The 25,286-nt window shown below is 42.2% G+C and overlaps 1 long non-coding RNA gene across 2 annotated transcripts in view; it reads left to right on the top strand.

The window, feature by feature from the left end:
* Window positions 1-24,726, top strand: part of LOC116572604 — a 42,168-nt gene extending 17,442 nt beyond the window's left edge. The window contains exon 3 of one of the 2 annotated variants that reach the window (XR_004278433.1): window positions 24,595-24,726. This is a non-coding gene — a long non-coding RNA (uncharacterized LOC116572604). Of the gene's footprint in view, window positions 1-11,272; window positions 11,519-24,594 lie in introns of those variants that run through there. The other variant, XR_004278432.1, reaches the window with a different exon arrangement.
* The last annotated feature ends 560 nt before the right edge of the window (window positions 24,727-25,286 follow it).

The raw sequence follows: 25,286 nt of genomic DNA, 5'->3' as shown, positions 1-25,286 counted from the left end.
TGATATGCTTCCCTCAGACTTGCCCCAATCTCTCCATGGGGCTCAACTGCTTCACTCCTGGTTCTCCCGGGCCTCAAGCCGCCACCACTCCTCACACTGACCCCTGCCAAGGGTGCTCTGTCCCCTGATCTGCACACTCATTTCTCAGCTCAGTCACCTCCTCCTTGAAGTCTTCCTGACATTCCCCTTTTGGAAGAACTGACCTCCCCGACTAGACTCTAGTTAGCACCATTGAACCCTTCCTTGCACACCCCTGCCCTTGCAACTGCTGCTGTACCAGACCAGAAGCACCTTGAAGGCACGAACTGGGTATTTTTTGGTCTTTCTACCAGTTACCACCTTTCTGGATACTCCATGCAAGTGTGTGAATCAGCAAATACATGAATGTGTCTTTTTCAAACCGTCTCTGGTCAGTGTATCTCAGCCAGTCTTCTCTGGGGCCATCTAGAAACTGTGGACTCTCGATCCCTAGAGGCTTTGCTTATTTTCTCAGAGCATCAGTGAGACCTGAGGAAACCCTGCAGTGTTTACCAGCCCCTTCTGTATTCAGATGGAGAAACCAAGGCTTGGGGATGAGACATGACTTGCTTTCAGCCTGCGGCCCGTGAAGGAGCAGGGCTGTTCCCTGTTAATCACTGTCCCCTCTTCCCTTCCCCCACATGATGATGCTTCATCCCCTAGGAACTCAGGAGCAGAGAAGACTAAGTCAGCTGGAACCAGCTACTCCGAGTGTGGTTCCTGGACCAGCAAACAGGGGCCTCAGCCTGGGGCTGGTTAGAAGTGCAGAGTCTCCCGCCATACCCCAAGGTGTGGACAAGGAGTCGGAATCTGCATTTTACAAGCAGGCCAGGGGCTGTGTATGCACATAAAGTCTGAGAAGCCCAGAGCAAATCTGTGGGGGCTCCCAAGCATCGACCTTGCCCCTGGGTGATTCCCATCACCTGGGGAGCTTTAAAAAATATGGATGTGTGATTCCTATCCCAGCAGTTAAACATGGTTTTCAAGCTCCCCCAGGGGACTTGAGTGTGCAGCAAAGTTAGGGAACCCTTGGTCTGACCATCACATCCACCAGCCTCTGCCTGAATCGTGCCAATGGCAGAAACCTCACCACCGCTGTGAACAGCCTCGTCCATCTTTGGACCCTAGTAGCTGGAAGAATAGAAAAGTCTTCCTTGGAGGTAATCTAACCACCCAGGATTCCCTGCCTGACTTCGTGGTCACTCCCCTTGGTCTGTGGTCACATAGAGACACTTGGTCACAAAGGGCGCACCAGGGTGTGCACATCTGGTTGGTTCTCTACTCACACGATCTGCTTTGCAAGTGTCCTCTTAGACGTGCCTGTTCTCTCTGGTTGGAATTACAATTGTTTTCTAGAAACAGTTTTTTCTAACTTCTCTGTATCCGGAGGAGCACTGTTCTGTAGGAATGAACTAGAATAATGGTGGTGGAGGCGTTTTGTCTTTGCCCTTAAATTTAGTGCTGTTGATGGTTTCTTTGCTTTCAAAAAACTATTTAAAGTAGATGGATTTCCTAAGAGAATCTTTAAATACTTTTGTGTAGAACCTTAAATCTTTTCATTATGTCACTTTGCTTCCCTGGTGCCATTAATCATTAATATGATTATAGCTTTATGACTTATCTTGAAAGTAACTCAAAGAAAAGCTTATATCCTGGAAAATACATACAGTGAGATTCAGTTGGAAGTGGAGGTGGGTAAAAATAGCTTGCTCGCTCGCTCGCTCTCTCTCTCTCTGGTCCTTTCTTTGTTGCTTTCTTCATTGGGTGGTTTGCTGGCTGTCTTTCCAGCCTATTTGTCACTCCGACCGCTGAATTGTGTGCACTTCCAGCCGTGTGAACTTAGAAAGAGGAGCCGGGCCCTTCTGGTGAGCTGAGAAGTTCCCTCAGATGATTAACAGATGAGCACTAGAAAGTGTAGCATTTCAAAGCTGCCCAAACGTTGTGGAATATTTTACATTTCGGTGGATTCATCTGTTCAACAGCCATTGTTCGCCTGGTGTGCGCCCCTTCGGGACATGTGCTTTTGGTTTGGTCTTTATTGGGTTTGTTCTTTATTTCCACCCTTGCCTTTACACAGGCACATAGGAAATCATGACTGAAATCGGATTCAGAAATTGGTGTCTGGTGGGAGTCAAAACAAATATTCCTTTTCTTCTGAGGAAGACAGACACCAGTCTACAAACAGGTTGGGGCGATGGACCATCTCTCTGGCTCTCAAGAGGCATGAGGGAGGTGGGAGGGGTCCTAGTTAAAGACCTTCTTCCATGCTGCTCCACGAGGGTTCAGAAGGCTCCCGGAAGTTTAAACTTCGGTAATATTCACAGGATTGTGAGAAGAACTAAGCTGGTAGGTTTTTTTTACTCAGTCCTACATTCAGGGAAAATGTTCCCTGTTTCATCTCCCCAACTCAAAATGTTTTAGGCCATGAGGAAACCTGAGTCTCTAAACACATTCACCTGTGCTGAGGTAGGCATTTGTTTGAATGGCTTCCGGTAGAAAAGTCCCCGCTGCTTGTGTATGTGCGTGTGCTCTCGACAAAGACAGCCCTCCGAGGGAGACTGCAGAAGGTCTACCGGGAACTAGGAGGTTATGAAGGACAGGGTGAGAAGAATCCCTGATTATAGTTACAGCAGGAGGAATTAACTGAAATGAGTAGCCTAAGTATCAGCGTGTGTATGAGAGAGAGAGAGAGAGAGAGAGAGATGGGGGGGGGGCGATAGAAAGGCTATAGATCAATAAGAAATAGCAACCTTTTTTTTTTTTTAATTTTCATGAGTACTGATGACAGTCCCTCAATTCAATTAACGTCCCGTATTGACGGACTCCCTTGCCGAAGATGAGAAGTTCAGAAAGCTAAAACCCACGCTGACCTTCAAGACCCACTTAGACACACTCCACACACATACAGAATCAGTAGTTGGCTGCTCGTCAGCTTGCCTGTCAACGTTCCCCTTTTCCCATTTTTCATGAGCCCGCCTGCATGTCATGCTGTGTTGGGGTGAAGGTGCTGTGTATTCCAAAGGCAGAGAGAAGGTGTGGGGGGGGGAGGCATTTGACACGAAACTATGAGGGTTTTCATCAAATACAATGTAGTGCTTGGAATTCCCTCTGTTTATGATGCCAGTCCCCATCTTAGGACTGTCCTCAAACAGGCAAAGACCTTACTGAGTTATAAAATACACCCAGAAAACCCACTGAGCCTTAGTGTACAATGATGATGTTTTACACAGCTGTACACCCATGTGGCCATCACTCAGGTTAAGATACAAAACATTTTCAGCTCCGAACCATTCCTTCAGGTCTCTTCTTGGTCACTATTCCTCCCAGAGGCAAAACAAAAACAAAACAAAAACAAAACAAAACAAAACAAAACAAAACAATGTCACTACTGTGACATTGACCACAGCTATCTACCACTATCAGCTGGCTTTGAAATGACAGGAAGTTAAATATCCTAGAAAGAGGCAACCAAAAATAAATAAATTAATAAATAATAATAAGAGTAATAGAAACTGTTTATTGATCATTTACTATGTGTAAGTACTGCACCAAGTACTTGGCTATCATGGTTGATCTTCATAGCAACCCTATAACGAAAGTATTTTCCCCGTTTTATAGATGAGGACATTCTAGCTTAGAGAAATTATGTGATTTACTCAAGGCCACCCAACGCGTAGGAGGTAGAGTCAAGATTTGAACAAGGGTTTATATTTCCAAAGCTTTAGCCCCAAGCCACTGTGCTGTGTTATCAAGAAATATCATTCTAGGAGCTCCTGGATAGCTCAGTTGGTTAAGCATCTGACTCTTGATTTCGGCTCAGGTCATGATCTCTGGGTCATGAGATCGAGCCCCGTATCGGGCTCCACTTCTGCTTGAGATTCTCTCTGTCCCTCCCTTTCTGCTTCTTTACTTCTAAAAAAGTGTCTAAAAAAAAAAAGAAGAAGAAGAAGTATCATCCTGGCTGTAGTTCAGAAGGGTACAGGATAATATTCTATGAAGCCACAGGCCTGAAACCGTAAATGCTACTCTAAAATTCTAGGTCAGATATAGATTAGGCTGACCCCTATGAAATTATTAGTATATTATTGATTATCGTTATATGACTGGTTTTGATCTATAAAAACGATCATTTCATATGGTTTAGTCTCATTCCTTCGTGGACACCAAATTTTACCAAAATACATAACTCACCTCCTCTAAAACCATAATTAACTTGAATTATTGCTATTCGTTCCTTTATTTATTTGTTTAACAAATATCTATGTGACCCTCCTCCTCTGGATCAAGCAGTGTGAGAGGCACTGGGACTGCAGAAGCGAACTATTTAAAACGGTTTATAATCTAGCATATCCACTTTTTATAGACAGGTCAAGTAGGGAGAAAACCTACCTCCATGAAATCAGAATTTTTTTTCTGAAACAAGATCCTTCTCAATCCCAAGGCTCTCTTGATTTTGATAATGGTCAGGAGCCTCTGTTGACAGAGATTGGGCCTGGGATGTTTACTGTTTTGTACTTGTAAGGTTAGAAAAGTGATTAATACATTCTCTAAAGATTTGTCACCAAACTTTTTCAACAAAAATACCCCATATGGTGAACCTTCTGTTTCTCTAGGGTTTTGTTAAATAGTATAAATAGTAACTCAATATTTTTTCAAAAGGTGTCTGAGTTCTTGATTTGAAGCAATTGGATATTGTTTTGCATATCATTTGTATATGGTTAATATAATATCCAAATTAATGAAACTCCATTTTCCCCACCCACCACACATCTTGTATTCATTGCTCTTCCTGTTTCTAGTGTTCTCACTCAGCTTGAGAAGAGCAAATGAATGAATTAGGATTCTTTCAGGAGCATCCAGCTAAGGCTATAGTAGTTCTGCTAGCTGATGGAATGATTTTTTTTTTTTAATCAAGTTTTGTTTTTTAGGACAATTTTAGGTTCACAGCAAAATCAAGTGGAAAGTGTAAAGAGGTCCTGTAGGCACCACCACCCAGTCATGCATATCATCCCTGAGGGAGTTTTTTATTTGTAAAGATGTTGGGTCAGGAAAAAGAAAATATGAAAAGATGTATTGAAAATGGAGTTATTTGGATCAAGATCCCAATAAATGCAGACCATAGGAAAAATGTAAGACCACTCTGATTTATTTTATGGAACCAGAAAAAAACCCCAAATGTTATAAAATAGTACTAAAAGAGAAAACTATAGGCCCAATTCCCTGTGGTTACATATACAAATTGAATCCAGTAATACATTTTAAAATGAATGCATCGTGACTAAGTAGGGTTCATTCCAGGAATGGAAAGATGATCTAATATTAGGAAAGCTAACAAAGTATATAGGAGAGAAATAAAGGAAAAAATATGATTACATTAGCTTTTGATATAATTAACAGCCATTCTGAACAACAAAAAATTTTAGTAAAATAGAAATAATTTATTCCAGACTTATAGAAACCATTAGAAGGGGCAAAATACTGAAATCACTCACACAAATAAACAAACCAGGATGTTCATTATCCTCATTATCATTTGAAATGACTTCAGAAGTTTAGCTATTGTAATAAGACAGGAAAATAAAACAGTTCCTATAAATAATGACAATGAAGAGATAAAGCTATCTTTATGTATACTTGATATGAGTGTATATATAGAAGACACAAGAGTTACTATTAAGAAATGTTTCAAATTAATAAGATAATTTGGGGACCCTGGGTGGCTCAGTTGGTTAAGCATCTGACTCTTGATTTCAATTCAGGCCATGATCTCAGGGTAGTAGGATCAAGCCCCAGGTTGGGCTCCAGGCTCAGCAGGGGGTGAGATTCTCTCTCTCCTCTTGAGATTCTCTCCTCTCCCTCTACCTCTCGTCACCATGTCTTCTCTCTCTCTCTCTCAAGTGAATAAAATAAATCTTTAAAAAAATTTTAAGATTATTTGCTGTTACCGGATGTAAGATACATCTACAAATATGAATAACTTTAAATTTAGTAAGCGGGGCACCTGGGTGGCTCAGTAAGTTAAGTGTCTGGCGTTTTATCTCAGCTCAGGTCTTGCTCTCAGGGTCATGAGTTCAAGCCCTGCCTTGGGCTCCACACTGGATGTGGAGACTACTTTAAAAAAGAAAAATACTGAGCAATAAATACTGAGCAATAACTTTAAGAAAAACAAATTTTTCTTAGTCTCAAAGTATTTTGCCTGAGACATTTATTAATTACAAAGGCAAAGAAGTAACTTTATAGTAGAGAAACCAAGCAGAAATCAGTTTAATGTCGTGATCAGGGTAAACATCACCAGAGATAAGACATTTGAAATCCCCCCTCCTTTTTTTTTTTAAAAAAAAAGAATCGTTTTGATGCCTTGAGCTTTTTCTTTTTTTCTTTTAAGTAGGCTCTGCACTGAATCTGAGACTTAAACTAATAACCATGAGATCAAGAATCACGTGCTGTGCTGTCTGAGCCAGCCAGGTGCCTCATCATAGAGAAAGGCTCTCAGGTACTGAGAAGGAAACATAGCCTCATTTTTCTTGTAATCCCACCAAAATGTAAAACCTCAGTCCAACCATGAGAAAATACCAAACAAACCCAAACTGAGTAACATTTGACAAGATAATTATTAATAATTTTCGCCAATGTCAGAGTTATGAGAGAGGAGGACAGAACGAAGCTAGAGAAAGCAGGAGATTAAGAAGAAACAACAGTGCACGGTGACACCTCTTCCTGGATAGGATTGGAAGGGAGATAGGGCCCTAATGAAAAACAAACAAACAAACAAAAAACTGGTCAGATTCAACCAACATCTTTAGTGAATGGTATCAAACCCATATTAAATTCCTGGTTCTACTAATCCTTCCACAGCTATGTAAGATGTTGGCATTGGGGGAAGCTGGGGGACAGATATACAGAAACTATTTTTGCAATTTTTCTCAAAGTCTAAAATTAGTTCAAAATTTGAAAGTTGACAGGATCAAAACTGACAGTTTCCTCTCTACTGGCTTTCTTAGTTTGGTTCCCCGATGCATATCTAGAGTTGAGAATTTGAGGGCAAGTATTTTATTGGAGAGGTGTCTTAGCCAGTATGGCTGCCATAATGAAGCCCGCCAGACAGGAGGCTTGAACACCAGAGATGTGTTTCTCGTGGTTCTGGAGGCTGGAAAGTCGAAGTTCAAGATACTGACTGACGTTTTTCCTGGTGAGAACTCTCTTTTGGCTTGTAGATGGTCACCTTCTGGCCATGTCCTGACATGATGGGCAGGCAGAAAGGGAGAGGGCTGGCTCTTTGGTGCCTTCCTGGAAGGGCATAAAACTATCAGATCAGAGTCTCACCCTGATGACCTCATTTAACCTTCCTTACCTCCATAAAGGCGCTATGTCTGAACACAGCCCCATTGGGGGATTAGGCTTTCAACATAGAAATTCCAGGCGAGGGGAGTGGCATGAGTACAGAAGCTCTGTGAGCTCTTGAATGGGGATTCTAGCAAAGATGGCGCAGGCAGGAAAGGCAAACCCATACCCAGAATACGTTTCATTCCCAGTAATGACAAACTGTCACCTCCTCCAAGGGGAAAGGGACCCAATAGAATTAACTTATCACCAAATGGCAAGTTTTTCTTCCCCAAGGGGTCCAATAGCATTAATTCCTCACCAGATGGCATGTTGTCTTCCCCACCATCCTGAGGGCTCAGCGTCGGTTTCTGACGCTGACCAATCAAGCATTTAGCAGCAGGACTGGCTGCGTCAGCCACGGCAAGAGAGAGTCGGCCGGGAGGTCTCCGTTCATGTTCTGCCAACACGAGAGCGGCCAGGGCAGGGCCCCTGCTGTCCTCCTTGCTGTTTAGGGCTCCTCTGCTGTGGGTCCTTTCTGCTGGGCACTGGTGTAGTCACTGTGTGCTTACTCTGCTTGCTCCTTTGGGTCGCTCCACATGCTGCCCCCCCAGATCTCTTCGCTTCTGATCTTCTCATCTGCGCAGGTACATCCCCAACCAGCCAGGCCATTCACCACTTCCCAGGAGTCTGTGTTTATCCTTATGTCAGGTCACTTCTCCCTCCCCAGCAAATGGGCGGCAGGTGAACCCTTAACAGCTATGCCCACTGGGAAGACTTCCCCTGCTGCTGTCTTCAGGGTCTCCTGAAACCTCTACCTGAGAAGGGCAGGGCAGACGCCCTCCTTGCTAGCTTGCTGCGACCCACCCAGCTGACCCATCTGTGAGCCCTGGACCTGGGTGTTTCCATTTCCACCAGTCGTCCATAGGGAATGTCCCATGTGGCCCTAGAAGGGAACTAGGGACGAGGTGAGGTAGCTGGGGAGTTCACGTTTCATTGTCTCCTAGAGAATGTTAACTCCTGGCACTTCTAGAAGGATGTCAACCTGGGAGAACTTAAGCAGGAAGGCTGTAAGGAAGGCTGTGGGTCAACACCACAGTGACTGCCACACTAGCAAAAACCATTTATAAAATAGAAATGAAAAAAAAAAAAGAAATGAAAAAAAATTCTATTCACCATATTAACCAGGAGTAAATTTAATAAGAAAGACATAGAGCCTATATAAAGAAAACTCTAACATCTTATTAAGGATTTAAAATAAGTCACCCCCCCAAATGGAGAAACACAGAATGTTCCTGATATAAGGAAGCTTAAGAGCATAAAGACATCACTCCTCAAATTAACTCAAAAATGAAAATGCCTTTCAGTCATGCAGCCCAGTGCTTTTCTTTGCAGGGGAGTGGGCACTGAGAATGCCTAAAACTATTTTAAAGGTTATACATAGTAATAATAATCTGAGAATGACCAAGAGAAGTTTGAAACAGAAAACTATTTTGAGGAGTTCCCTTACGAAATAATGAAACTCATTATACTATGCTATATAACATATATAAAGAGAAAGAGAGAGAGAGAGCATCATGATCTAAACAATACGCCAGAGGAATAAATGATCAAGAGCAAAACAGAGAACCAGAAATAGATGAGAACATAACACATGTAAAGGGGGACCCTTAGACTCAGTGCGAAGAGGGTAGTTCATACACTGAACAATCCGGGGATAACTGACTGGCTGTGGGAGTGGAGGAGAATACTAGAATTCAGACTTCACATCGGAGACAAAAATAAATTCCAGGGCACCTGGGTGGCTCAGTGGGTTAAGCCGCTGCCTTCGGCTCAGGTCATGATCTCGGGGTCCCGGGATCAAGTCCTGCATCAGGCTCTCTGCTCGGCAGGGAACCTGCTTCCTCCTCTCTCTCTCTCTGCCTGCCTCTCTGCCTACTTGTGATTTCTCTCTGTCAAATAAATAAATAAAATCTTTAAAAATAAATAAATAAATAAATAAATAAATAAATTCCAGATGAAATGCTCAAAGACGATAAGTTTGGAGAAAGGTTAATACTTTCCACCTGAGAAGCAGTGCCCTGAGTTCCATGCTCGGATGGGGAGGGTAAAAGAGCCTCATTGCTATGAGCTTGGATAGGCCACCATCCCTTTCTTGGCAAACTCCAGTGATTGGAATGGTGACGCGAACAGGTACTGGGTCCCAAAGCCCTTTTCCAGGACGAGCCTGTTTCTTTCCTGCGCAATGCACCATTTCATGCCAGTTTCACCACAGCGAGGCTTTCTATGCCTCCGAAAGTCACCTAGCATTTCCATATCTCAATTTCCTTACTCGTAAAAGACTGTGAAGATTCAATGAGACAATGTAACACACTTAAAAGGGTTCCTGGCACACAGCGAGCCCCCAACAAATGTTAGCTGTTATGATTTTTATTATTATTATTATCATTAATAGGGTCCTTGTTTTTCCTCTGTCAAGGTATCAAGTAAAACCAACCAGCCATTAGCAGAAAACATTCTCTCCGAACATTCTAGACATCAACTGCTTCTCATCTAATCATTAATGCACAAGCGCGGGGCCCGATAGAAACAGCTGAAGCAGTGGGTCATGACCGCATCCGTTTCCAGTAGCACCTGCTTTCCTGTACTTATTATAGTTATTATTCTGCTTAGCTTCGTGACTTTAACACGTGGCTATTTATTTTCCTTTTTAATTTTTTTCAAAGGCTGTTATCTCGCTTTTTGTGAAAATCCAACCTAACCAGGTCTACTTGTAGCCTATCATTTGCTAATGTATTTTTTTTTCTGTTCAAGAATTTTTCTCTGCTAACTTTGAGAGCTAAGGAAGCTCCCCTAGCTTGACCCTATCAAGCTAGACTCATTCCTATATCATTCTGTTCTCTTTTAATTAGACTCCCCACCAGTTTTCCCAGTTCCAGGATGAGAGTCCTCAGGGATCTATGAGATCTGAAAAAAGATTTTCCATAAAGTAATCTTAGAAAAGCAGAAGTCCTGAAACACATCTGCGTTTGCCCTGTAACTCCAGAGCTTGCCCTAACAGGAAACCAGCGCTGCTGCTTCCCAGACTTCCTCTGACCAAATCTGAGTTTTCCCTTCCTCAGTTGTTGACGGGGACTCCCATTCTTACACTCGAGATGGTATCTCTTTGGTCTTTTAAACAGATAATGGGCTTTCGGCAGAGGAAGCGAACATTTATTAAACACCTACTTGTGTGACCAGGCACGATGCTCAGCTCCTTACGTGGGTACAGAGCATTAGCTAAGTGTTTGAACTGCTTCAATGGTTTTCAAATAACTTCATATTTTAAGAGAGTTTCGGATTTGCAAGAAGTTGCAAGAAAGAATTCAGAGTTCCCACGTACTTTTCCTCCCAGCTTCCCCCGATGATAAAATCATACATTACCATAGCGCATGGTCATGGCCAGGAAAGTGACATTGGTGTAATACATGAACCCAGGCACCACCCTCGTCACATCTCACTGCATTTCTTGTCACCAATTTGCTTGCATTTTGATCTGGTTCCTCATTAGTCATGAGCAACTCTGGGAGGAACCCGAACCATCTCTCTGCTTTGGCTCACTTACCCATAAAATGGAGACGACAGTTGGACCTCCATCACAGGGTTACGGGGAGAATTTGATAACATTAGCTGTCATTATTCATGAATCCTTACAACAACGCTCTGAGGTAGACAGTGTGGGAGAGATTGTGCAAACCGGGCTGCCATACCTCTCCTTCCTTTGAGACTTGGATTTCTTCCCATCGAGGGCCGCAGGCCATTCCCCCACCCGTTGGGGGTTTGGCTTTGTGAATGAGCATCACTTCGGCCAACCGAACACAGCAGACATGGCTAAGTGCCAGTTTTGAGCCCGTGTCTCAAAAGCTCTGTGTTCTGTCTCTTTCTCTGAGTACAGCTTCCTCCAAATGGACAAGCCCAGGAAGATCACCTCTGTCACCCCAGCGGCCAAGCCCCAGAGGCAGAGCTGCCTCGCCAACTGTAGACATACAAGGGGCCCACCAGAAACCAGCAGGGCCCTGCCTACATGCTCATCTCCCGGTGAGCCAAAGAAGTGCGTGTTGCAGACCACCGAATCTTCAGGGCCTGTTATGCAGCCACAGATCACTGACACAGCAGGTTCCAGGCAGATACTGATGACGGTCATTATACGTGGTGAGAATTAACGAGATAATGCATGTAACGCATTAGCATGTGGCACATGAGAAATCCTCAATAAATGTTAGCTGTTACTCTCCGCCCCCTTCCCGTCCTATTTCACAGATGAGAAAACTGACGTTCGAAACCATTGAGGAAGTTTGCCAATGAACACGTGAGCCTGTTTTCCAACACGGGTCTGGTTCCCAAGCTGTGCACTTTTCCTTCTAGGAAAATGTCTCTGTTTCCTCTGTCCTCATGTTGTCGGGATACGTAATGCTGCACTAATTTACCAGAACTGAAATAGTGATGCATGGCAAATGGTTCTCACTCTTCCCCTTTTCCCCATGAATCTGTGACAGACTTTAAAATTAAAAGCTGATAACATGAAAAACAAGCTGACAGTATGAATGTTGACATAGACACACATATATACACACACAAAGAAAAATGTTTGACATTTTTGATTATCTATTTAAAATGAAAACACTCAAATTAGCATTGTGAAGGAAATCCCAAGTTTACTTCAAATCTTCATCTATTAAAATACTCTAATAGCAACCGATTTACATCCCCAGGGTAGGAACAAGTGTCCCAGGAATTCTCTACTACCCTCACCTTTGGAACATTCTGGAATGCCGGGCAGAAGTCAGTTTAACATTGCTGAGGAAAAACAAAAAGCCAAAGGAAATAAAATCTCAGTAACTGCTAGTCCTACAACAGCATCATATATGTTTTTTCAGGTGAGGGCCATGGGCTGAGCCCAGGCACCGACGTGTACAAGTACAACATACCGATGTAAACGGAGAGACAGAACTACGTCAAAGTCCATGAGAGAGAAAAAGATGAGAATACTCTACACTGGTGTGTCCCTTCACCAAGAAGCCAGACATAGTGTGAGTGGAACGTTTAGGAAAAGGACACAGGTGACCTGATGGTTTTTATATTGTCACAGACCAAGTGGAAGGAATCATGGCTAGAATGAGCATGCACAACGTTGTGTTCATCTTCTTTTGATAAACCAATAGCGTAACCATGTTTATGGCCACTCTATAAGTTATCACTGTCACTTCCAGAGGAGTGACAGATGTGCCACTGAGCACTCCACATATCCTTGTATCCCAGAGAAGAAACTGGAAGGCAAAAAGTCAGTTTGCCACATGGCCGCGGCAGGGGGGGGTCCTTCAGCCTCAGTGCGAATTAATGGAATTCTTCCCCAGAATGAAAGAGGACGTCATGCCTCAGGGCAGAGACAGCTGGTAGGTCACCCAGTGTTTACCTTTCCCCTTTCATACTAATAAAACCTCGATTTGGTTGGGGTGAGCCATATGCCAAAATGAAAAACAAAACAAAAACAAAATGTACTTCCCAACCTTCCCTGCACGTGAGTGGCCGTGTGACAAAGTTTGTGAGAGTGGTATGTAGGCTGCTAAAGTTCTTAGGTGAGGCTTTTGTCACTTTGCTTTCCCCTTCTTCCTTCCTGGAATGCAGCTGTGATAGTTGGAGCTACAGCAGCCAGTTTGCAATTATTTTGTATCTCAGTGTCTTGAATCTTAGTCCAAGCTCACTCACCCTATAGCTGAGTGATGAATGGAACTTTCTTGCGGCTCGACTTCTCATATGTGAACTCAGGATAACAAGCAGTAGCTAGTCATAAATGGGATTGTCCACATAAAAGACCTTGCAGAATGATTGGATATAGTGAACATTTTGTCAAAGATAGGTGCATTTTTGTAATACTGCATTTTTGTAATAGCAGTAGTAGGTACAATATTTTTTGGAACAATTATGATAATAAAGAGATTTGAGGGCCAGACTAGGAAATAATGTTGGCGTGAGGAATTTGGCTTTGATCCTACAAAAAGGACATATTGAATAATTTTCAGCAGGAGAGCGACACGATAGCATCTGAGTTATAGAAAAACTCTGGATAAATTCAAGAACTATGCTAGAGATGGAATCAACTCCCTTTGATACCAACTATTATATTTAGAGGCAAAGGGTATTAAATGGGGGAAGTATTACTATTTGTTCAGAAATTAACTTGTCTTCAGTATTACAAAAGAAAGGGGTTGAGGGAACCTTGAGTAGGGCTCCTGGATGTTTTCTTGCAGTCTGCTCTGCAGCTCCCCAGAGCATAATTTTCCTGCACTGTCAGTGTAAGCTCAGGCACAAATGAAATTAAATGATTGGATTCTAAGTTACCTCAAGATCCAAAACCATCTTCAAATTCCAGGTGTAGACATTGCCATTGCTTTCGAAACCCCACTAGTTGAGTTCTTACAATTACTGAAAGAAAGTATTATTTTTTTAAAGATTTTATTTATTTATTTGACAGAGAGAGAGATCACAAGTAGGTAGAGAGGCAGAAGGGGAAAGCAGGCTCCCCACTGAGCAGAGAGCCGGATGCGGGGCTCGATCCCAGGATCCTGAGTTCATGACCTCATCGGAAGGCAGAGGCTTAACCCACTGAGCCACCCAGGTGCCCCGAAAGAAAGTATTATTTTGAAGTCATCTTATGAAGTGTGTCGTGTGTGCTTTGCTATAGAAATGTTTTACATAAAGATTGTAAGATATCAATAGTCAAACAGACTTAAACTACCTAAACACCTAATTTAAGCTACATGAAAACTACTATCCAGCAGGCATCTTTTTTTTTTTCTTAACTTATTTTGATATTCCTCATTTGATATTGTCTGTAAAATTGAGTACTGTGAATCAGACCTCCTCTAAGGTCTCTTCCAACCCTGATCCATATGCTTTTCAAAATGTCCTTAAGCAGGTAGATATCATTGGTGTGATAAAATAACTCCCAGAGTGCGCTTGCTAAATATCTCCTCATCTAATCCTTAAAACAATCCTCTGAATTAGAAGGCTAGTATGACCCCATGTAAAGGTAAGGACACTGAGGTGTGTCCAGAAAGTCAATTGCCTAAGATCACAGATATAGTAAGGGAAAGATAAAATAAAAAAGGGAAGTGCATTGTAAAGCCTAAGGTAGAACTAAACAGATGGGAGAAAATCACATGAGTCAGAGGGAGGTGAGAAGAACCCAAGTCCATGACCCTGAGGCTGGTCGTGGTCATTCAGCCCGGCTGGTTGTCCTGTCCTGAGGGTGGCAACGCCTCGTCAGGAAGTGCTCAAGCCCAGTTTCTGTGGTCCAGTAAAAAAAATCTGAAGTCCTAATGGTAGTACCAGGATTTGGCTACATAATTTTCCTGTCCTCCTCACTCTGCCTCTCTGGCTTCCAACACTGTATGAGTCAAATTCAGGCCTCCTCGTTTACCACAGAATAGCCAACAGAACCACAAAACATCTATGGAAGCCAGGAGAGGGACTGAGGTTTCACCAGGGGGGTGCCTGTGGCTGCTTCAGGAGTAAGGATCCCAGGCAGCCCTGGAGATCGATCCTTGCCATGTCCTTGACACTGCTCCCAGCTTGACCTTGAGAAGGTGGTATCTCCTCCCCAGGAAATCAGGGCTGGTGACCCTCCGCTGGTGCTAGGAGAGGCAGGGGCTCTCTGCTAGGTGCTTGCATCCTTAACAATTAAGGGCTGTAGGCCTTACTACTCAAAGTGTGGTCCGCGGACCAGCAGCGACCACATCGCCAAGGAGGTGGTTAGACTTGAAGAACCTTGGGCCCCAATCCAGACCTACTGAACAGCCTCTGCATTCATTTTAACGAGATCCCCAGGGGCGACGTGCACACAGGAAACTTTGAGGAACTCTGCAGTACAAGACAATTTACAAACATGAAAGCAGTTCACACTTTTTAAACAATTCTGATGTCAAAGTAGACCAATTAAATCAGAATTCCAAAGCTCCCCAGGGTACTTTTCAGAGGCAGCCTGGGTTAAGAGCCACTGCTCAGTGTGCCCCGCCCTTCTTTTCTAAGTCGAATCTACACTGACGACTTCTAGATATTGATTGGCAAACAGATAACCATTTCATGGCAGAGAACACACATATCTTTCATTAAAAGATGAAAATAGGGGGCACCTGGGTGGCTCAGTCTGTTAAATGCCTGCCTTTGGTTCAGGTCACGATCCCAGGGTCCTGGGATCGAGTCCTGCATCGGGCTCCCTACTCAGCAGGGCGTCTGCTCCTCTCTCTCACTCTCCCTCTGTGCTCTCTCTCTCTCTCATTGTCTCTCAAATAAATAGATAAATTTTTTTTAAAGATTTTATTTATTTATTTGACAGAGAGAGAGATCACAAGTAGGCAGAGAGGCAGGCAGGGGTGGGGGTGAAGCAGGCTCCCCGCTGAGCAGAAAGCCCAATGCAGGGCTCGATCCCAGGACCCTGAGATCATGACCTGAGCTGAAGGCTATGGCTTAATCTACTGAGCCACACAGGCACCCCAATAAATAAAAATAAATAAATAAATAAAAGAGGAAAATAAGGCAACAGAAGGAGCTTTTCATAGGCAAAACCTCATTTCATTGAAAAGATTGGCTTTTATTCTAACATTTTGTCTTTACTATTATTGTTCTGTCTTTTTAAAAAATATCCTTTCTTTTATAAAATATTAGAAAAAATAAACATTGTCCATTACACACTAGAAAGCAACTAACCTTCTGGTACCTTGAAGTTTCTTTTTTTAATCCGAAAGTCTAAGAATCAGAACTCTAGAAAACTGATTTAAATATTTCCGTGGACACACTCACCACCTCTCACTCCCTACTTCCTTAAATTAAAGCCCAAATCACCTCACTCAGTAGAGTTCTACATCATGAGTCAGAACTCAGGAAATGATTCCAGCCATGGAAATACACCTCTTGGTAAAAGGCACACAGGCATCAAGTCAGGCTAAGTAATGGAGGGTGTCTGTTATGTAACATGTTGACATTTTTTGAACAAATGGCAATGTTAAGATTAATGACTCAAACTGGTCATCTATAAAGGAGTTTCTTGGAAATGCGCCGGACCAGTGGCTCTCAAATTGTAGCATGACTCAGAATCATCTGGAAGGTGTGTTAAAATCTGCGTTACTAGTTTCACCCCTGGAGTATTTGATTCAGTAGGTCCGGAGTGGACCCTGAGAAATTTGCACTTCTAAGGCTTTTTCAGGTCAAGTTGCTTGCCCAGGAAACCACACTTTGAGAACCACCGTCTAGCTAGAGAAAAATTGCTAGAGAAAACCTGAGTCACAAAGATAAAAAAAATGAATGATATGTTAGTTATATATTAATATATATTAACTATTACATAGAGTTACTATCTGGTTTTGTATAGATAAACTAATATATATATAAACTAAACGTACATATATGTTTATGTAGTCTATACAGCGAGAATGTCATCTGAAGGTGACGATTTGCAGTGATCTTAGAAAATGACTTTTTAACAGCAGCATCATATGAGCCGAGAATTCCTCGGGGTGGGGGGTGGGGCGGGAGGGCAGGGGGGGACGGGGGGAAATCTCTGATGTCCGAGCCCGGTGAATTATTCCAGAGGCAAGGGTCTCGTTCGGGGCCTGAACTTCACGTCCCACCGTATCTCCCCGCACGTCCCTCCCATTCTCCATTTGGACCTCTGATTTATGGAACAAGTCTAATAAGATGCAATCTTCCCATCCCTCTGTCCAGCGCTGACAACAGACCCACTAAATTTAGCACAAGTGGAAAAAAACCGCACACGGTCCCACGCCGGCGCACACCTGCAACCCACCGGACAGCCCGCCAGCCTCCAAGCGGTTCTCAGAAAAATTGGGCTATCTTTCATTAGCTATCTATCATGCGGCCTCCACCGGGCTGCAGGAGATGAGGGCCATTTAATTAGGCCCTGCACCACTCTCTGGTGTGAAAAGGCTCTCCGACGCTTTGATTCCCCACTGCTACGCAGCAGGAAGTTGTTGGCGATAATTGACATAGGATTTCCTTGTTAACCAGCAGCAGACATGCCGGATTAAAGCGACAGAGATCTCGAGAAGAAAGTGAAAGAGATAAGAAGCTGGGGAAGACTTCTGCTTATTTGGCACTTGAGGACCGGGAGGAAACGGCAATCAGCCACTCGAGTGGCGACTCCCAGAGTGGAAGGGCGTCCCCTTATCAGACCCATTTCAGCTTGGCTGATCAAAGATTGACTCCCCGTAAAATCACATAGGCCTGGGGTTTGTTAGTTTATTAAGCGGCAGGTTTTAGGAATTATCACAGGTTTAAAGATGGATTGCAGTTTATGTGCAGGGGGAGAGGATTATCGGGTTTTCATCTTAACAATTATAAAATATCACAGCTGAAAGCTTGCTTGCAAATGACATAATTTTCCACTCCCGACTAAACAGGTCATTGTGAGGCTGTATGTAAGCGTTCTCCACGAGGGAGGAAATGCAGGCAAATTAACTCCGGGGAGGAACGGGGATGAGGCGCCTCCAGACGCCTTGTTCCACTTGGGAAGCTGGTGCGATCCCACTTTGCCCTGTGCGGTTCCATAGGTAATTATATTTAATTTCTTACTGGGGCCGTTTAGGTCGGCTTGCATTCAAAGAGAGGGACAAGGGATGCAGCCCACTGAGATGGATCTTAAAAAGCCGTCGTGATAAATGACACCGAAATAGATCCACATGAGCTGAGTGAAATGAAATGTCTACTTTGGAGTAGAGACAATTATTGTATATCACTTAATAACTTAACCTTACAAGAGCACATGTGGCATTAATAAAGGGCCGGGAGCTGCAGAAAGCATGTTAGGGGACTTCCTTTTGACAACTCTATACAAGTCGGGGAATAGCGCAGTGAGGCAGGTCTGCCCGCCTGCCCGCCTGTGTACTTGACCATGGATCCGTGCTTCCGATAAAATAACTGATTGCAAGGGCTTGCATCCTGGCTGGTTTTGAAAAACAACATTTATGGTGTTTTGGGGTGGGGGGTTGTTTTCATCACCAAACAAGTCTGTGTGGAAGGCAGAAAATTTAGGAAATGCGACAAAATATCAAGAATGAATGAGAATGATCTGCTCCCTTTCCTCCCCCACACACCGATTGGTAAGCGCTGGTAAAGCACTACAGGCTTTGTGGTTACCTATACACAAATGTGTAATATCTCATACAACCTGGATCGCTGCTGTATTTTTTTTTTAATGCGTAATTTACTTAACTATAAGCCATGAATATTTTCCTATATTTAGTGTTATTTGAAGGTATGGTTTTGGATTGGGGCACAATGTGTAATAGTATCGTTGATTCAGATAATCTGCAAAAGTTGGACATGTACATTGCCATCGGCTTTTTGCTATTATTAACAAAGCTGGGATGACCAGCCTTGAACATAAATCTTTGCATGTTTTACTGCTTCCTTCGAAGACTTACAAGTAAAATCTCAGGCTTAAAGAGCAAGGACATTTTTAAGGACGCTGTTACCTACTCGGGTTTGCAGATGTTCAACCCAGTTCGAAAATAATTTGCCCGGTGTTGACGTTAGAAATATTTTGTGTCCCCCATCCTGGACTGAGGGCAGATGACAGCAGCTATGTTATGGAAAGAAGACCCATCATTCTGCGTCATTTGGGTTCTTGCATTCTGATCTGACCTTGTGCCGTGAAGCTCTGTGACAGACTATGACAATAAACAGAGACTCAAGAATGAAGTTAATGGGGCCACACTCTGAAGATAATCATGTCAGTGTTAACGACTTAAATACTGAACACATCTTTTATCCAAGAAGTTCAAGTTCCTCTAAGAGCCCCAATTCATTACCATTCACAAGTGCAAACGGAATTGGTTGGAAAAACAACAACAACAACAACAAAAAAAACAAAAACCTTGAAAGAAAACTGAAAGGGAGGCAGGCAGCTGATTCTGGACAGAGGTTTTTTTTTTTTTTTTTTTAAACAAAATACCCCTCAGCGCCTGATCTAGTAGAGAGAAGAGGCTTTTTTTCTTTTCTTTTTCATTTTTTAAAATTTATTTATTTCTTTATTTTTAATGTGCTGCAACAAGGCTGGAGCCAGTCAGCCAGCCAGTGTTTGAGGCTATTTTGAAAAACAAGAAAACAACCATCATCTTTGCTTTCTGTGTCCTTAACACGAGTCTCTTTCAAGTGGGGTTTCGACTGTGAGAGCCTGGTCGTTTCTCAGCCGGAGGATGTTTTAATGCGCAGATAGTCGAGATGGTCTGGGACGTTCTATTATTCCTGAATGAAAGTGGTCTGCATAGACACAAGTTTAAGCTACCATTGGGTTGTTCTCGGTAATTTATTCATGAAGAAGGTGCAAAAAACATGCTCTTTGCTGACCTGTAGCTTTGGAAAACAGATGCGTCTGTAAAAAACGATACTCTTCTCTCTATATATATCTATCCATGAAAGATAATCTTTTCTATGTATTGTCTCTCAAAAGGATACTCTCAATTGACCTACAGTTTTTAACATATATATTTATCTGTGAAATTATTTTTGGAAAACTCAGTGAAGACGTTGTCTATCTGATAGGATGACATTAAGAGCAGTATTTCACTGTGGATTATTTTGAAGCCACCAACATTTCTCTCTCTGGAAGCAAAGATAGGAAACGCTTGCTCACCTCCCAGCCCCACAAACTAAAGCTCACTGTACTGAAATCAGGTCGACTCCAAGCATGAGGTGCTATGTACCAGAAATTAGCCTGGTTATTTTTGCCTGGGGAAAAATAAACTAGGAGAAATCCATTTTTCCCAAATTTAACTTTCTTCTTTTTATTTTAGGTAATCTCAAATTTTTTTATAAGGCAAAATACAATGAAGCCGTTATCCACATTGTAACTTGCAAGACTGAGGTGTTTGTAAGTTTTGCTGTTACAGCCGTAACCCTAACTTTCAACACTTCGACCCATCTGAGGGGCAGAAGAGTAACAAGCCTCCTTGTCCCTCCATCCTGCTGATGGAACAGACTTAGAAATCATTTCAGCAGCTAGGGCTACTTTGCCCAGAGAAACATCTGTCCGAACATCACTAACTGAGATAAAAAGCAGCGAGAACATCACCTTCTCAGTCTGGTCCTGGAGCGTGCTTTGAGAATGATGGTCCCGGGGACCCCTTGTAATTTAGGGTGCCGAAATCAGAGACCAGTGGACCTTGGTGTTATAGTTTTCTCATTACCATCTTGGGAAATTTCCAGCAAAGGTTGGGGAAATAATGCAATGTCCCTGATGCTAGTAATAGAGTCTCACTTATAATTCCAGCTTTCACAGCACCGTGGACTTAACTGAAAAACAAATTTCTAAACTCAAGCTTAGAAAGGCTATCTGTAAAGGAGAGCCACGGAGAAGGTCGGAGAGCTCTTGCTGAATGGCAGTGGTCAATTCTACTTTTCAAATGAAGAAGCGTTTGTACGTCTATCTTATACACAGGAGAACCCTAATTTTCAACCTCTTCTAATTTTCCTTGGGGGCCCAACAAAGCAATATTTGTTTTAAAAAGCCTTGCATCAGGGAGGGACTAAGGGTTGTTTTTATTTTATTAAGTTGCACATACTTCATCCATGAGAAAGGGCGTTCTGTTATGCATTGATGCATATATATGATATATATGCATATAATATACACTATAGTGCTATAATCATGTGTTATAATGATAATATATATAGCAAAAGAAGAACAAAGAACTGATGCACATGGGCATTTTACAAAGTGCAATTTCTAAAGAAGATCTCTTGTGTGAAGATCCCTCTGTAAGGTATGTCCCCTGCAGACCAAGCCAAGATCGCTTTCTCCAAGGAGAGCTGATCTCTTAACCACCATGATCAAAGTCACTCACGTGTAGCAAGGGCTTCTTGTGTTGTGTCAGGCATGGTTTTAAGCATTTTACGTGCGTGATCTTGGTTTTGGTTTTTTTGTTTTGTTTTCTTTTGTTTTTTATCTCATTTTGTCCTCTACCACCCTAGGTTTGAAAACAAATTTCCCAAACTGGAAGTCTTCGTTATTCATTTGTTCAGACATAAGCATTAAATGTCCACCATTTGTCAGGCACTGTGTTGAGTGTCGAGGGGAACCCTGGACCACAGACCCCCAGACAAATGCATCCTGAAGTGCATCATGAGGAGGAGGCAGGGTGCCGAATGGTTAGTGCACGGGGCTTCGGGCTCAGAGGGACCGGATGTGGAATCTTAGCTCCATCACTTAGTGCCGAATATCCAAGAACCAGTGGTGTGACTTCTTGAGCCATGGCTGTCTGATCCAGAAGGGACCAGAATAATCCTGATTTCATAGCTTGTGGCAAGAATTAAAACATATCCACATAGTAAGTACATGGTAAAGCTGGTATCTCGTATTTACTAAATAAATGGTACTACTTACCACCATTATTATTAGTAGTAGTATTTCTGTTCACCCTGTAACAATTTAGTAAAGTATTAAGGAATTACAAAAAAATGTCCTCTAACATCAACATGGCATCCTCACAGATTTTGCCAGATCCTCCAGGGGCTCCCAAGGGTCATCTGCTGGTAAGTGATAATAGCTTCTTTAGTCTGTAGAGAAAGCACCTCTGGGCTCTTTCTCCCGAAAGGAATACTTCCTTTCTGAGATTGTGTTCTTGTAAAACATTTATGTTATTTTAAATTGTGGGCATATGCGCATGTGTGCGAAAATGTCCTTTCTTTATAGGATGATGGAGGCCATCTATAACATTTGTAGAGGGATATTTAAGAGTTTATTTGGCCAAATTAATTTAACTTGGCAGTTCTATGTAGATCTTCCCCTGCCAATTTTTAAAAATAGTTTTGTTGCTTCATGAAGTCTGGAAACCCCTAGATTACACAAACTATTTTTTAAGCAAAAGCAAAAGTCAATTTTCTGCCTAGAAAAATTGCAGGGTTTTAAAAAATATTTGTTTTCTTTTCTTTTTTTTTTTGTAGCAAGTGAGGATTTTTTGGTGCCTTTTTTGGTGCCCTTTTTGGTGGCAATGGGCTTTTGAATCAAAGACTCATTTTTCTAAGTGATGCATCTGCTTTTAATGTCTTAAATGCTAGGCTAGAACAGACATATCTTTCTGATCTGGGTTTTCTTAAATAGCCAGAAGTCTTCATGGTAAAGACAGCAACCATCTAATAGAGAAATTACTCTCAGAAAGCCCAGGCTGCACGATGTGGTCTCCTTGACAGCCTATAAATGGACCATATTGATGAAGTGAACAGGACCCTCTCTGGTCATTTTCAACTAGAAACTAATAACCCCCGTCATGATATCAGGCATACAACCTCGGTTAAAACGAGGTTCATCAAATAAATCACTCAGGAATTTTTCTATTTCTTTCTCTGGACACATCGCACATCTGCTCAATGGAAGGAGGAAAGAAGCAATATTTCTTTGATCAGGATTTTTTTTTTTTTAATATCCTTGTATCTGTCCCTTGGGATGCTATCTTTTCAAGTGGGTGCAGATAGTACATCACTTTCTAATGAATGTAGAGAATTTATGAATTGAAGCTATAAAACCAAATATGAGGGATTTTAGTTTATCTCAATCTATATTTTACATTGTCACGAGAAAATAAACCGGACCACAAAGCTGTATTGTGCCCAGTTCACTAAATCTCCTGATCTCTCCTGACCTTTTCAATGTGTTCCATTTGTGGCCACATGTGGGCGGGGGGCATACAAACAGATGATCGCTTTGTATGTTTCCCCAATATGTCTAAATACAACTAACACTTTTCATACCCTCTGGCCGTGGACGGTAAAGAGCTTGGCTAAAGCGTCAGACATCAGCCACAGCTCATCTTGTCATGTTAACATCTTACTGACTCTGTTAATACTTTCTAGGTATTTGGATGAATTTTGAAATTTGTAAAATGGACATGGTTGGCATCCTATGTCCCAAGGATCTTAAAAGCCCTGGGTCAGCTCCTTGTGTCTTAAGGAATTATGGATATTATTATTATCATTATTATGTCTTTTTCTTCTTGTAGGATAGAAAGTAGTAGAAGTTGTTGGAAAGTAAATCTACATTTTCCTGAATGTGGGAGAGAAAGTGGGTGAAAAGGCAGACCCTCTAGTTTGCTGGCCCCTTTGGCTGGTATTGAAAGGAAACTGATTGGGTAGAGAGAATGCAGGACTGGGTTCCAGTGACCCTACACTCAGATCTCTGCTTTGCCACCTGCCACCTGGGTGATAGGAAGAATATGGAAACCCTGAGTCCTCCTGGGTGAATCTGGGATAATGGATCTTGTAGAATCATGTGAAGAATAAAATGAGTTAAGGTTTAAGAGACACTTGACATCTGCCCTGCTACAGGGTAGGTGCTCAATTAACTCAAGTTCCCTGTCTTTTCCAGAGTTCAAAGGAACTCAGTCTTGCAAGCTGTATGACCCTGGACAAGTCACTTAACCTCTCTGACCCTCTGCTTCTCCCTCTGTATGACAGACTATTATAAAATGTCCTGTAGGGTGGTCATGAGTCGGATGATGGGTAGAAGCCTCTAGAACAGGACCCGAGTTACAGTAAATGTTATTTACTGTTATTTATGTTATTTATGACTACTACTTTTACAGTTCTTCCTGCTGTTTCTATTTTGAACACCATAGTTTTCCTCCTCTCGCTTCTTTTTCTTGGGCTTCCATTTCTTCAGCTGCAGAATGAAGGGCTTGGGCCAAATACTACTTCCATCCCTTCTAACTGTGATGCTCTGATGTGTGCAATGACATTGGTAGGAGCCTTTTACCATCTATGAGTGCTTAGTTAACCTGAGATGGAAGTTCTATGGTCTGCATTTCCTACCCATGTTTTCCCCTCAAAAGAAGAGCTGTCCTCTTTGAGGACTTGCTATAGGACCCTCCTGCTTATTTTTTTTAATATTTTTTTTTTGGTTTGGAATAATTGTAGATTTACAGAAAAGTTGCAAAGAGAGAACAAAGCTCCTGTGTACCCATCAGCAGGGGGCAGTTCCAGTGACTGTTCCATCCTGCGAAGACACCAACATTGATATATTACTATTAGCTCAACTCCAGACTTCATTTGGAATCATTTTTCCCTTTAATGCCCCCCTTTTTTTTTTCCATTACAGAAAATCAGTGACCATGTCTCAATCTTTTCCTTGTTTTTCATAACCTTGACATTTTTGAGAAGTACTGGCCAGGTATTTTATAGAATGTCTCTCCATTTGGGTTTGTCTGATAGGTTTCTCACCATTAGACTATGGGTTTCGGGAGAAGAACTCTACAGACGGAAGCGTACGCCCCATTGCATCATTTGATAATCACGTGACGTCATGAGTGACGGGCGACCTTTCCTGGAGTAGGCCGCTGTATGGATCCCCCACAGTGTACCCATTTCACCAGTTGAGGGATGTGTGAGGTGTTTTCAGCGTTAGTAGTTATGAAGAAAGCCTCTATAAACATTCCCCTAAGGTTTTTTGTAAACATAAGCTTTTCTTTCACTTGAATAAATATCTAGGAGTGCGATCATTGAGCCTTATGACAAGCATATGTTTAATTTAAGAAGAAACTTCCAAACTGTTTTCCAGAATGGCTGTATCGTTTTTAGAGCTCACTGGCAGTATCTGAAAGCTTTGTTTCTCCATATCTTTGCAAACACTTGGTGTTGTCAAGGTTGTTGTTTTTGTTTTTTGTTATTTTTAATTTTAACCACTCAAATAAGTGTGCTATGATTTCTAAATTATTGCATTAATGTTCATCATCCTCTAATGACTGATTGTGAACATCTTTTGTAAACTTACTTGCCCTGCGTATCTTCTTCAGTGATGTTTTATTCAAATATTTTGCCCATTTTTTGAAAACTATGGTTTTTCTTCACTTATTATCTTGTTGGGAGTTCCTTATGTGAATTCTGGATGCAAGTCTTTTATTAGA

The sequence above is a fragment of the Mustela erminea genome, chromosome 14 (assembly GCF_009829155.1).
Source record: "Mustela erminea isolate mMusErm1 chromosome 14, mMusErm1.Pri, whole genome shotgun sequence".
In the NCBI taxonomy this organism is placed as follows: domain Eukaryota; kingdom Metazoa; phylum Chordata; class Mammalia; order Carnivora; family Mustelidae; genus Mustela; species Mustela erminea.
Note: the sequence above shows the minus strand (reverse complement) of the source record. Positions and strands in the feature narration are given on the sequence as shown.